We start from the raw sequence: 13,748 nt of genomic DNA, 5'->3' as shown, positions 1-13,748 counted from the left end.
GAAACAGCTGATGCAAGAGGGACACTCTGACCCTCCTCTCTGTCTTCCTGAAAGCAGGAAACAAGTCTCTCCTGTGGGAGGCGCAATCCCTGCATCTGGCAGAAGGACACATTTATCACTAGAGATAGGGAATTGGGGCAGAGAAGCCTGGATAAATTGCTTCTTTAATTTACTACCCCAAACCCAAACTCTCTTTAGATTCTTCACTAAATGAGCACCCAAAACCTAAGTTTCTTTGTCCTGTCAATTCCTCACAAATTTATTGTTTCTTTGCCTAAAAAATACAAAAGCTGCCTCCTTTGGCCTCTTCTTAGAACCCATTTTTATGAAACCTCCATGTACACAAATTAACATTTGTTTCTTTTTCTCTTGTTACTCTGTCTTGTGTCAATTTTATTATTAGTCCAGCCACAAGAACTCAAGAAGGGTTGAGGCAGAAATTTCTCCCTCCCCAACAGTAGCAAGAGATGTGTATTATTAAAATGCACAAAGAGCTGAAATAATAGAGGCTAGGGTCAGCTCACTTCCCATGGCAGGGGGCAGTGGGTCAGAAAAGGGTTTTCAGAGGAAATGATTGAGCTAGACCTGGAAACATGGCTACACTCTCTCTCGGTAGACAGAGGTTGGCTATTCCAGGTTAAACACCAGGGGCTGCACTAAGGGGATGGTATATGGTCCACCATTTTTGCAGCATAACATATGAGTCAAGAAAGGTAGACCCAAGCTAGATTATAGACAGTGGAGGACTTGAATGTCAGGCCAAGGAGTCTGGGCTAGCAAGTCATGGGTGCCCATGAAGGACCTGAGGAGGAGAGGGGTAGCAAGATATCTATGTCAATAACCACACCAATTGCTACCATTTACAGGTTCTTCCTATTTACCAGGCCCTGTGCTGGTCTCTTTTCTTTAGCTATATTTTATCATTGAACCCTTACAGCGACCCTCTGAGTTGGGTGTTCTCATTGTCCCCATTTTAAAGAAGAAAGAAAGAAAGAAAGAAAGAAAGAAAGAAAGAGAGAGAGAGAGAGAGAAAGAAAGAAAGAAAGAAAGAAAGAGAGGAGAGAGAGAGAGAAGGATGGATAGAAGGAAGGAAGGAAGGAAGGAAGGAAAAAGACAGTCATTTAAGTTACCTGAAATCACACAACTGATTAGAGGCCAGGCTGTAGTTGGGACCTGCATCTCTCTGACTCTTAGCTCAGGCTCTTAACTGCACGCCCATCAAAGCATGCTGGGGCAAGTCTATGGGCCATAAGTATAGGCGGATGGAGGGAGACACTGAGGCTGAGGAGGTGTGGATTCTACTCCAGGAATGCTCTGGACAGGACTTAGGACCTGAATTAGAGCAGGAAAAAGAATCAGGAGCCAGGCTGGGGTTGGAATTGACAGAACCCAGAACCAAGTACCATTGGAGGACAAGAGGAGGGGAGGGGGAAAGGGAGAACCAGAGCTGCCCCTGCAGTAAGTGCAAAGCCCAGCCTGAGGGATAAGAGTAGACCATCAAAGAAGGAAAGTGTCTACAGATGAGGTTTCCATGATCATCTTGTCTTCAAAGGCAAGATGATGATGGAAAGAGCACAGGTTCTATTAGCTTCAGGTGTACAGTAAAGTGAATCAGTTATATATATACATATATTCACTCTTTTTTGGATTCTTTTCCCATATGGGTCATTACAGAGTACTGAGTAGAGTTCCCTGCTGTACAGCAGGTCCTTGTTGATTATCTACTTTAGATATAGTAGCATGTATATGTCAGTCCCTGTCTCCCAATTAATCCCTCCTTTCCCCTTTCCCCTCTGGTAACCATAAGTTTGTTTTCTACATCTGTGACTCTATTTCTGTTTTATAAATAGGTTCATTTGTACCGTTTTTTGTAGATTCCACATATAAGTGATATCGTATGATATTTGTCTTTCTCTGTCTGACTTACTTCATTCAGTATGACAATCTCTAGGTCCATCCATGTTGCTGCAAATGGCATTATTTCGTTCTTTTTTATGGCTGAGTAATATTCCATTGTATATATATGTACCAGACTACTTTATCCATTCCTCCATCAATGGACATTTAGGTTGCATCCAGGCCTTGGCTATTGTGAATAGCGCTCCAATGAACACTGGGGTACATGTATCTTTTTGAACTATGCTTTTCTCCAGATACATGCCCAGAAGCGGATTGCTGGATCATATGGTAGTTCTACATTTAGTTTCTTAACACAACTTTGTAAATCAACTATACTCCAATAAAAATTTTTTTTAAAAATCTCTGCCAGGGTAACTAAATAAAAATTAATTAACTAATTTAGAAAAGAAAGAAAGAAAGGAAGAGCAAGGGTTCTGGAGTCCAAAGACTCTGGCTTGAACTCGAGGTCTGCCATTCACCAGCCTATGTGAGCTGAAGCATCCTTACATTCCTGACTTTCACTGTCCTCATCTGTAAACTGGGGTGAGGACTCCACTCCCACAGGCTTTTGTGAGCATGAAATAAAATGATGCACAAAAAGCATTAGTCTGAGGTCTGATTTTAATGAGTCCTCAATAAATATTCATCCTTTCCTTTCTTCCTCCTTAAATTAAGAAATCAGAATGCTTTAATGAAGTGCGGACATGTTATTTTGTTTTATTCTTTTTTATCGAAGTATAGTTGATTTACAATATATTAGTTTCAGGTGTACAGCATAGTGATTCAATTTTTTTATAGATTACACTCCATTTAAAGTTATTACAAGATAATGCCTATATTTCCCTGTGATGTACATTATATCCTCACTGTTTGTATCTCTTACATGTTATTTTAAAAGTTGGTGGCAAAATGCTATTTAGAAAAACATCTTGAAAAGCTATTCTGGTTGTGAAAAGATGGGTTCTAGCCATGATAGGGAAGATGGAGGAGATAAAAAGTAGGTAGGTCAGTGGACTAAAGTAAAATTCATTTTACATTCCAGAAGAAAGGAGATAGCGTCCAGCTAGAAATTAACAGACATGAATTAGTCCTCAAAAAAAGGAAGAAGGGCCAGTAAAATGGAGGGAGACTAGAGCCTAAGAAACAGGGACAGGCACTGAGGCATCCCTGGTTGTGGGAAAGGCCAGGGGAGATTTATAGACCAGAAAAGTTTAATAAATGATTCAAGTTGTGTGTCTGGGCTGTGTTGTGATTCCTCCTTGGTAAAAGTCTATTACATCAGGTGTCTTGAGCTGGGGATGCTTTAGAGAAAATTTTTAAAAGGGTTTGTGGCACATTCAGGTGGATATGGGGTAAAATTGAAAGAAAAGTCAGAGGAGGTGAACCTAGGTCAAGGTCAAGAATTATTCGGTGACAGCAATAAATTGGAGAGAGAGGTAATAAAGAAAATGTATTCGTGAGAATATTAAGATTGCAATGGGGCTTCCAAAGAGCGAGAGTGCAAGCCTATTTTCAATTTGTTTTTAAATATTAAAAGACAGATGACCCCATAAGTCCTCAGGACTTGGATTCCTAGACAGCTAATACTTGAATAAACCAGATATCAGCTGCAGCTTCTTGTCCCTCAACGAGCGAGCTGAACTTGTCTTGAACTCTACTTCCTCATCGTGAGAGTCCAAAAGGCATCGCCGTCTTCTTTCTGTGAATTCCCAGCCTCGTTTCCTCATGGTCCCTCCATCCCTGCCCCTTTGCCAGAACTTAGCATCTCCATTCCACTCTCTCTACCAATTCCCACAAAATGACCACTTGAGCCAAGCATCTGTGAGTCGAATCCCTTTACCACATCGTCGTCTGCCAGATGTTCCCACCGTACACAGCCTGACACCCACAAAGGCTCCTCCTCCCTCCTTTCCTTTATAATCTTATTAAATATTTTCTGTTTCCACTCTTGAATCCTTTTCATCTCATCTTTCCCATCTTCCAAACTTTCCACAGGAAGGAAGAGTGTCTTCATTGTTTTCTTAGAATAAATCAATCCCCCTATCTGACTCATTTTCATCACTGTTAGAAGCATTTCTAAGTGCCTAGTATCTGCCCCAGGCACATAGGATACCAAGAGAATTCTAGAACTGAGACGGCTATCTCCTGCAACCTTCTGGTATTTACAGGTAGAATTAAGGGGTGTGTGTGTGTGTGTGTGTGTGTCTGTGTGTGTGTCTGTGTGTGTGTGTGTGTGTGTGTATTCCTATCAATTTGTTACGATGACACAATCATGCTAATCCCAGACAGAAAGTAGAAGTTACCTCCTCTGGGAGGCTTTTTGCAAAATCCCCTCCCATTTTCCCAAGAAAATTTACTCCTTCTCTCTTGTACATATATCCCTCTTTTATGGCAAATGTTCATTGGCATGTCTGTCTCCCCTCTAGCTAGAGTTCCCAGTAGCAGGAACTATTAATAAGATACATCTTCAAAATCCCAGGCCCTAGCATAGTTCTTCCTACGTGGAAGGTACTCAATAAATGCCTTTTGAATGAATAAATGAACAAATGAATATCTATTTTTTTACATAATCCTGGAAAGACACAACATCTCAACAGAAGTGTCTGAACAAATCCCACTGTTTCAGCTAACAGTGGAATGTCCCGTTCCCTGTCTCCCGAATTTAGGGAGCTTTATTTTTGTTCTTAGTTTGATTTTTCTGTGCAATGTCTTCATTTCCACCATGACAGTCAATGGTTTCTTCAGCAGAGTGCTCTCCTGCTGCTAATGCAGCCATCAGCTGCCTGCCTAGTGCACTTTTAGAGATGGTTCAAGAATGTGCTTTCCCCCAAGTATCCCCCTTCCCACCCAAACCTTCCCAAATACAAAAATACCTTTCCAACTGAGTTGGAAGTGACATCGTAAGAATTTCCACTGTAAGAGTTCCAGAGGGCCACTCTTATATTTGGATGGTAAGGCCAGAGGTCACTTGCATGAGAGAGTCACCTCTGCTTAGCATGGATTAAATGCTCAGATTGGTTTGTAGACCCTTGGCAAACAGGGAACAACTCCAGACAAATGGTGACCCCAAAGAGGCTTATCTGGGGAAGAACAGCATCAGGGACAAGGTCCCTATCTTGGAAGTGATCCTAACCCAGCAGCATTCTATCAGGTCATGAGTCTCAAACTATGCCTTACAAGATAGTTCTCTGTACCTAAGACGCCACGCCTGCAGAAACAGAGCTTTGGCATTCTTTGTTCCACCTTGTTCAAAAACCCCACCTGGAATAATTTCTGCTGAATTCATTTAAAAAACATCCAAGTCTCTGTTGTTCCTTCTGCTCTTTGTAATGAACAAGATTTCTTTATTCTGTGTGTTATCAAGGAAAGCTTCTGGCTTTGTGTCCCAAAGGTGAAGCAGATCTCACCAAAACAATACCCCGTGAGGGTCCCATCTGAGCTTGTTAGTAGAAAGTCAGGATGCAAAATTCAGCCCACTTGTATACCCTGTGTTCCATCTTTTGCCATCCGCCTTTTTTCATTTCTGTGTTGGCTCAGATTTTTCATGTTTCCCACTGTTTCTTTATTTGCCTCCAGAGTTTAAAATCAAATTGGCCTGAGACACCTTCAAGATGGCAGAGGAGTAAGACACGGAGATCACCTTCCTCCTCACAAATACATCAGAAATATATCTATGTGTGGAACAACTCCTACAGAACACCTACTGAATGCTGGCAGAAGACCTCAGACTTCCCAAAAGACGCCCTCAGGTGACCTACATGCAGAGGCAGGGCCAAATCCAAAGATGAACCCCAAGAGCTAAGCAAACAAAGAAGAGAAAGGGAAACCTCTCCCAGCAGCCTCAGGAGCAGCAGATTAAATCTCCACAATCAACTTGATGTACCCTGCATCTGTGGAATACCTGAAGAGACAAGGAATCATCCAAAATTGAGGTGGTGGACTTTGGGAGCAACTATAGACTTGGGGTTTGCTTTGTGCATCTAATCTGTTTCTGGTTTTATGTTTATCTTAGTTTAGTATTTAGAGTTCATTATCTCTGGTAGATTTGTTTATTGATTTGGTTGCTCTCTTCCTTTTTTTAATATATAGATATGTATTTTTTTTCCCGTTTTCTCTTTTTGTGAGTGTGTATGTGTATGCTTCTTTGTGTGATTTTGTCTATATAGCTTTGCTTTTACTATTTGTCCTAGGGTTCTGTCTGTCCTTTTTTTTTTTTTTTAGTATAGTTTTTAGTGTTTGTTATCGTTGGTGGATTTGTTTTTTGGTTTGGTTGCTCTCTTCTTTCTTTCTTTCTTTTCTTTATTACTTTTTAAGTTTTTATTGTTAATAATTATTTACATTTTTTATCTTAATAATTTCATTTTCTTTCTTCCTTCCTCCCTCCCTCCCTCCTTCGCTCCCTCTTTCCCTTCCTTCCTTCCTTCCTTCCTTCCTTTCTTTTTCTTTCTTTCTCACTTTTCTTCTGAGCCCTGTGGCTGACAGGGTCTTGGTGCTCTGGCCAGAAGTCAGGCCTATGCCTCTGAGGTTGGGGAGCCAAGTTCAAGACATTGGTCCACCAGAGACCTCCCGGCTCCATGTAATATCAAATGGCAAAAGCTCTCCCAGAGATCTCCATCTCAACGCTAAGACCCAGCTCTACTCAACGACCAGCAAGCTACAGTGCTGGACACCCTATGCCAAACAACTAGAAAGACAGGAACACAGCCCCATGAATTAGCAGAGAGGCTGCCTAAAATCATAATAAAGTCACAGACACCCCAAAACACACTACCGGACGTGATCCTGCCCACCAGGAAGACAAGATCCAGCCTCACCCACCAGAACACAGGCACCAGTCCCCTCCACCAGGAAGCCTACATAACCCACTGAACCAACCTTAGCCACTGGGGGCAGACACAAAAAACAATGGGAACTACAAAACTGCAGCCTGAGAAAAGGAGACCCCAAACACAGTAAGTTAAGCAAAATGAGAAGACAGAAACACTCAGCAGATGAAGGAGCAAGGAAAAAACCCACCAGACCAAACAAATGAAGAGGAAATAGGCAGTCTATCTGAAAAAGAATTCAGAGTAATGATAGTCAAGATGATCCAAAATCCTGGAAATAGAATGGAGAAAATACAAGAAACGTTTAACAAGGACCTAGAAGAACTAAAGAGCAAACAAACAATGATGAACAACACAATAAAAGAAATTTAAAATTCTCTAAAAGGAATCAATAGAAGAAAAACTGAGGCAGAGGAACGGATAAGAACCTGAAAGATAAAATAGTGGAAATAACTACCGAAGAGCAGAATAAAGAAAAAAGAATGAAAAGAATTGAGGACAATCTCAGAGACCTCTGGGACAACATTAAACGCACCAACATTCGAATTATAGGGGTTCCAGAAGAAGAAGAGAAAAAGAAAGGGACTGAGAAAATATTTGAAGAGATTATAGTTGAAAACTTCCCTAATATGGGAAAGAAAATAGTCAATCAAGTCCAGGAAGTTCAGAGAGTCCCATACAGGATAAATCCAAGGAAAACCATGCCAAGACACATATTAATCAAACTACCAAAAACTAAATACAAATAAAAAATATTAAAAGCAGCAAGGGAAAAACAACAAATAACATACAAGAGAATCCCCATAAGGTTAACAGCTGATCTTTCAGCAGAAACTCTGCAATCCAGCAGGGAGTGGCAGGACATATTTAAGTGATGAAAGGGGAAAACCTACAACAAGATTACTCTACCCAGCAAGGATCTCATTCAGATTCGACAAAGAAATTAAAATCTTTACAGACAAGCAAAAGCTAAGAGAATTCAGCAACACCAAACCAGCTTTACAACAAATGCTAAAGGAACTTCTCTAGGCAGGAGACACAAGAGAAGGCAAAGACCTACAATAGCAAACCCAAACCAATTAAGAAAATGGTAATAGGAACATACACATCAATAACTACCTTAAATATAAATGGATTAAATGCTCCAACCAAAAGATATAGACTGGATGAATGGATACAAAAACAAGATCCGTATATATGCTTTCTACAAGAGACCCACTTCAGACCTAGGGACACATACAGACTGAAAGTGAGGGGATGGAAAAAGATATTCCATGTAAATGGAAATCAAAAGAAAGCTGGAGTAGCAATTCGCATATCAAGCAAAAAAGACCTTAAAATAAAGACTATTACAAATAGAGACAAAGAAAGACACTACATAATGATCAAGGTATCAACCCAAGAAGAAGATACAATTCTAAACATTTATGCACCCAACATAGGAGCACCTCAATACATCAGGCAAATGCTAACATCCATAAAAGGGGAAATCGACACTAACACAATCATAGTAGGGGACTTTAACACCCCACTTTCACCAGTAGACAGATCATCCAAAATGAAAATAAATAAGGAAACACAAGCTTTAAATGATACATTAAACAAGATGGGCTTAATTGATATTTATAAATATTCCATCCAAAAACAACAGAATACACATTCTTCCCAAGTGCTCATGGAACATTCTCCAGGATAGATCATATATTGGGTCACAAATCAAACATTGGTAAATTTAAGAAAATTGATATCATATCAAGTATTTTTCTGACCACAACGCTATGAAACTAGATATCAATTACAGGAAAAAATATGTAAAAAATACAAACACATGGAGGCTAAACAATACATTACTAAGTAGCCAAGAGATCACTGAAGAAATCAAAGAGGAAATCAAAAAATACCTATAAACAAATGACAATGAAAACAAGACGACCCAAAAGCTATGGGATGCAGCAAAAGCAGTTCTAAGAGGGAAGTGTATAGCAATACAATCCTACCTCAAGAAAAAACAAACATCTCAAATTAAAAAACTAACCTTACACCTAAAAGAACTAGAGAAAGAAGAACAAGCAAAACCCAAAGTTAGTAGAAGGAAAGAAATCATAAAGATCAGAGAAGAAATAAAAGAAACAGAAACAAAGAAAACAATAGCAAAGATCAATAAAACTAAAACCTAGTTCTTTCAGAAGATAAACAAAATTGATAAACCATTAGCCAGACTCATCAAGAAAAAAGGAAGAAAGCTCAAATCAACAGAATTAGAAATGAAAAAGGAGAAGTAACAACTGACACTGCAGAAATACAAAGGATCATGAGAGATTACTACAAGCAACTATACGCCAATAAAATGGACAACCTAGAAGAAATGGACAAATTCTTAGAAAAGCACAACCTTCTGAGACTGAAACAGGAAGAAATAGAAAATATAAACAAACAAGTCACAAGCACCGAAACTGAGACTGTGATTAAAAATCTCCCCAAAAAACCCGCCAGGACCAGATGGCTTCACAGGCGAATTCTATCAAACATTTAGAGAAGAGCTAACACCTATCCTTCTCAAACTCTTCCAAAATATAGCAGAGGGAGGGACACTCCCAAACTCATTCTACGAGGCCACCATCACCCTGATACCAAAACCAGACAAAGATGTCACAAAGAAAGAAAACTACAGGCCAATATCACTGATGAACACAGATGCAAAAATCCCCAACAAAATACTAGCAAACAATCCAACAGCACATTAAAACGATCATACACCATGATCAAGTGGGGTTTATCCCAGGAATGCAAGGATTCTTCAATATACACAACACAATCAATGTGATACACCATATTAACAAATGAAGGAGAAAAACCATATGGTCATCTCAATAGATGCAGAGAAAGCTTCCAACAAAATTCAACTCCCATTTATGATAAAAATCCGCCAGAAAGTAGGCATAGAGGGAACTTTCCTCAACATAATAAAGGCCATATATGACAAACCCACAGCCAACATCGTCCTCAATGGTGAAAAACTGAATCTATTTCCACTAAGATCAGGAACAAGACAAGGTTGCCCACACTCATCACTGTTATTCAACATAGTTTTGGAAGTTTTAGCCACAGCAGTCAGAGAAGAAAAAGAAATAAATGGAATCCAAATAGGAAAAGAAGAAGAAAATTGTCACTGTTTGCAGATGACATGATACTTTACATAGAGAATACTAAAGATGCCACCAGAAAACCACTACAGCTAATCAATGAATCTGGCAAAGTTGCAGGATACAAAATTAGTGCACAGAAATCTCTGGCATTCCTATACACTAATGATGAAAAATCTGAAAGAGAAATTAAGGAAACACTCCCATTTACCATTGCAACAAAAAAGAATAAAATACCTAGGAATAAATCTACCTAAGGAGACAAAGACCTGTATGCAGAAAATTATAAGACACTGATGAAAGAAATTAAAGATGATGCAAACAGATGGAGAGATATACCATGTTCTTGGATTGGAAGAATCAATATTGTGAAAATGACTATACTACCCAAAGCAATCTACAGATTCAATGCAATCCCTATCAAACTACCACTCGCATTTTTCACAGAACTACAACAAAAAATTTCACAATTTGTATGGAAACAAAAAAGATCCCGAATAGCCAAAGCAATCTTGAGAAAGAAAAACGGAGCTGGAGCAATCAGGCTCCCTGACTTCAGACTATACTACAAAGCTACAGTAATCAAGATGGTATGGTCCTGGCACTAAAACAGAGAATATAGATCAATAGAACAGGATACAAACCCAGAGATAAACCCACGTACATATGGTCACCTTATCTTTGATAAAGGAGGCAAGAATATACAGTGGAGAAAAGACAGCCTCTTCAATAAGTGGTGCTGGGAAAACTGGACAGCTACATGTAAAAGAATGAAATTAGAGCACTCCCTAACACCATACACAAAAATAAACTCAAAATGGATTAAAGACCTAAATGTAAGGCCAGACACCATAAAACTCTTAGAGGAAACCATAGGCAGAACACTCTGATATAAATCACAGCAAGATCCTTTTTCACCCACCTCCTAGAGAAATGGAAATAAAAACAAAAATAAACAAATGGGACCTAATGAAACTTCAAAGCTTTTGCACAGCAAAGGAAACCATAAACAAGATGAAAAGAAAACCCTCAGAATAGGAGAAAATATTTGCAAATGAAGCAACTGACAAAGGATTAATCTCCAAAATTTATAAGCAGCTAATGCAGCTCAATATCAAAAAAACAAACAACCCAATCCAAAAATGGGCAGAAGACCTAAATAGACATTTCTCCAAAGAAGATATACAGATTGCCAAGAAACATATGAAAGGATGCTCAACATTACTAATCATTAGAGAAATGCAAATCAAAACTACAATGAGGTATCACCTCACACCAGTCACAATGGCCATCATCAAAGAATCTACAAACAATAAATGCTGGAGAGGGTGTGGAGAAAAGGGAACCCTCTTGCACTGTTGGTGGGAATGTAAATTGATACAGCCACTATGGAGTACAGTATGGAGGTTCCTTAAAAAACTAAAAATAGAACTACTATACAACCCAGAAATCCCACTACTGGGCATATACCCTGAGAAAACCATAATTCAAAAAGTGTCATGTACCACAGCTCAATTTACAGTAGCTGTAGCTGTCATGTACCGCAGTAGCTGTCATGTACCGCAGCTCAATTTACAGTAGCCAGGACACGGAAGCAACCTAAGTACCCATCAACAGATGAATGGATAAAGAAGATGTGGCACATTTATACAGTGGAATATTACTCATCCATAAAAAGAAACAAAATTGAGTTATTTGTAGTGAGGGGGATGGACCTAGAGTCTGTCATACAGAGTTGAAGTAAGTCAGAAAGAGAAAAACAAATACCGGATGCTAACACATATATATGGAATCTAAAAATAATAATAATAAATTGGTTCTGAAGAACCTAGGGGCAGGACAGGAATAAAGATGCAGACGTAGAGAATGGACTTGAGGACACGGGTAGGGGGAAGGTTAAGCTGGGACGAATTGAGAGAGTCGCATGGACATGTATACACCACCAAATGTAAAATAGATAGCTAGTGGGAAGCAGCCACATAGCACAGGGAGATCAGCTTGGTGCTTTGTGACCACCTTGAGGGGTGGGATGGGGAAGGTGGAAGGGAGATGCAAGAGGGAGGAGATATGAGGATATATGTGTATGTATAACTGATTCACTTTGTTATAAAGCAGAAACTAACACACCATTGTAAAGCAATTATACTCCAATAAAGATGTTAAAAAAAAAAATCAAATCTCCTGCCTGGCACAAGAAGGACACAGCTACCTCATCCTTTGATATATACAATAAATCACTTTTACAATCACTTCAGAAAGGGCCTGCCAGGCTTCTCAGAAAAGTGTACAAATCTTCCTGTGTTGGACAAAAACATTTCAATTGGAAGCAAATGTTGGACCTAAAAATCAAAATGAGTTCACATCACAAAACGCAGTCTTCCTCTTATTGGAAACAAGTTACAGATTATGACATGTCCCAGTGTAAGATGCCCAGCTTAAGATCTTTCTCTGCTTTCAAGGGAGAAAACATATGGGCCAAGTTACTGTATGTTGTGGATCATACTTCCCCCCCATGCCAGGCACATAAGATACACACTATATTTTTAATGTACTGACACATGTATTTCTCAAAATGCCCAATAAGGTAAATATTATTCCCATTTTACAGATGAAGAAACTAAGGCTTTGATACTACTCCCCTGCCCCCCAGAAAGTCCTACAGGTAATTAGAGACAGAACCAAGCCTTGAATGAGGGCTTTGCACCCCAGCATCAGTATTCTTTCCACTGCTCCATACCCAGAGGTTTGGCATCTAGGACTTTCCCTGAAGGTCATGACTTGTTCCTTTTGTTGGCAAATTATCTCCTTCGTACCAGAGGACACTATAAGAAACTAAGATGTCAGGTCAGTTTTGACACATGTAGGTAACACCGGTTCTTCAGAATCCAGTTATCCATTAAGTTCCGACAAAGGGCCAAATATTTTTTTCCAGGCCCTGGGCATCCAGCAGAGGCAGATCAATTCCCTCCCTTAATGGAGTTTCCATTCTAGGAAGCAAGTAAGGAATAAGCCTCCTTTTTGGTGGACCTAGTAAAGGGGAAAGTTCATAATATTCAGACTAAACAGCATATCTGCAGTAGTTTCACTTATTTCATATACACTAACTTATATAGCGATTCTATGTGCTCCACGCTGTTATAAGCACTTCACAAATAATAATCCATTTAATTATAACAAACCCTATGAAGCAGATGCTGTTGTCATCTTCATTTTAGAGATGAGGTCACTGAGGTATAGAGCAGTGAAGTATCCTGCCCAATGGCACATCTCTAAGGGGCAGGGCCAGCCCTTTAACCCAGGCAGTCTAGCTCTGGAAGCCATGCTCTCACCACTTTGCAGAGCTGCCTGTGGCAACTTAGGGTTGACCAGAAAGCATTCTGTACAGCACGGCTCCAGAGTAGCATCCCTGCCAATCACCACTGTTGCCGTCATCATAATTTGAACATGTATAGCACTTTATTTGATGTGATGGGAAATTGCTGTCATGGGTGATGCTGCCCAAGCTTGTGGCCAACAGCCCATCTTACATTGCTTTAAGTCAGGTGCTATACCCAAAACTCTCCGGGGAAACTCCAGTTTAATACTCACAAACACCACCTTGTTAGTAGACTAGCATTACTCCTATTTGAAAGATGGGAAAACTAGGAAGGTGACAGAGTAGGAAGACCCTGAGTTCACCTCCTCCAAACAAACACACCAAAACCACAACTACATATACAACAACCCCCTCTGAGAATGACCTGGAAAGACTAACAGAAGAGTTCTTCTACAGTTAAGGATATAAAGAAGAAACTACATCGAGACAGGTAGGAGGGGAAGAAAAGTGATCTAGCCCAGACCCACACCTCCAGTAGGTGACCAAAAGAGGAAGGGCACATCA

Source organism: Pseudorca crassidens, chromosome 16, assembly GCF_039906515.1.
Source record: "Pseudorca crassidens isolate mPseCra1 chromosome 16, mPseCra1.hap1, whole genome shotgun sequence".
NCBI lineage: Eukaryota > Metazoa > Chordata > Mammalia > Artiodactyla > Delphinidae > Pseudorca > Pseudorca crassidens.
This window is presented reverse-complemented; position numbering follows the sequence as displayed.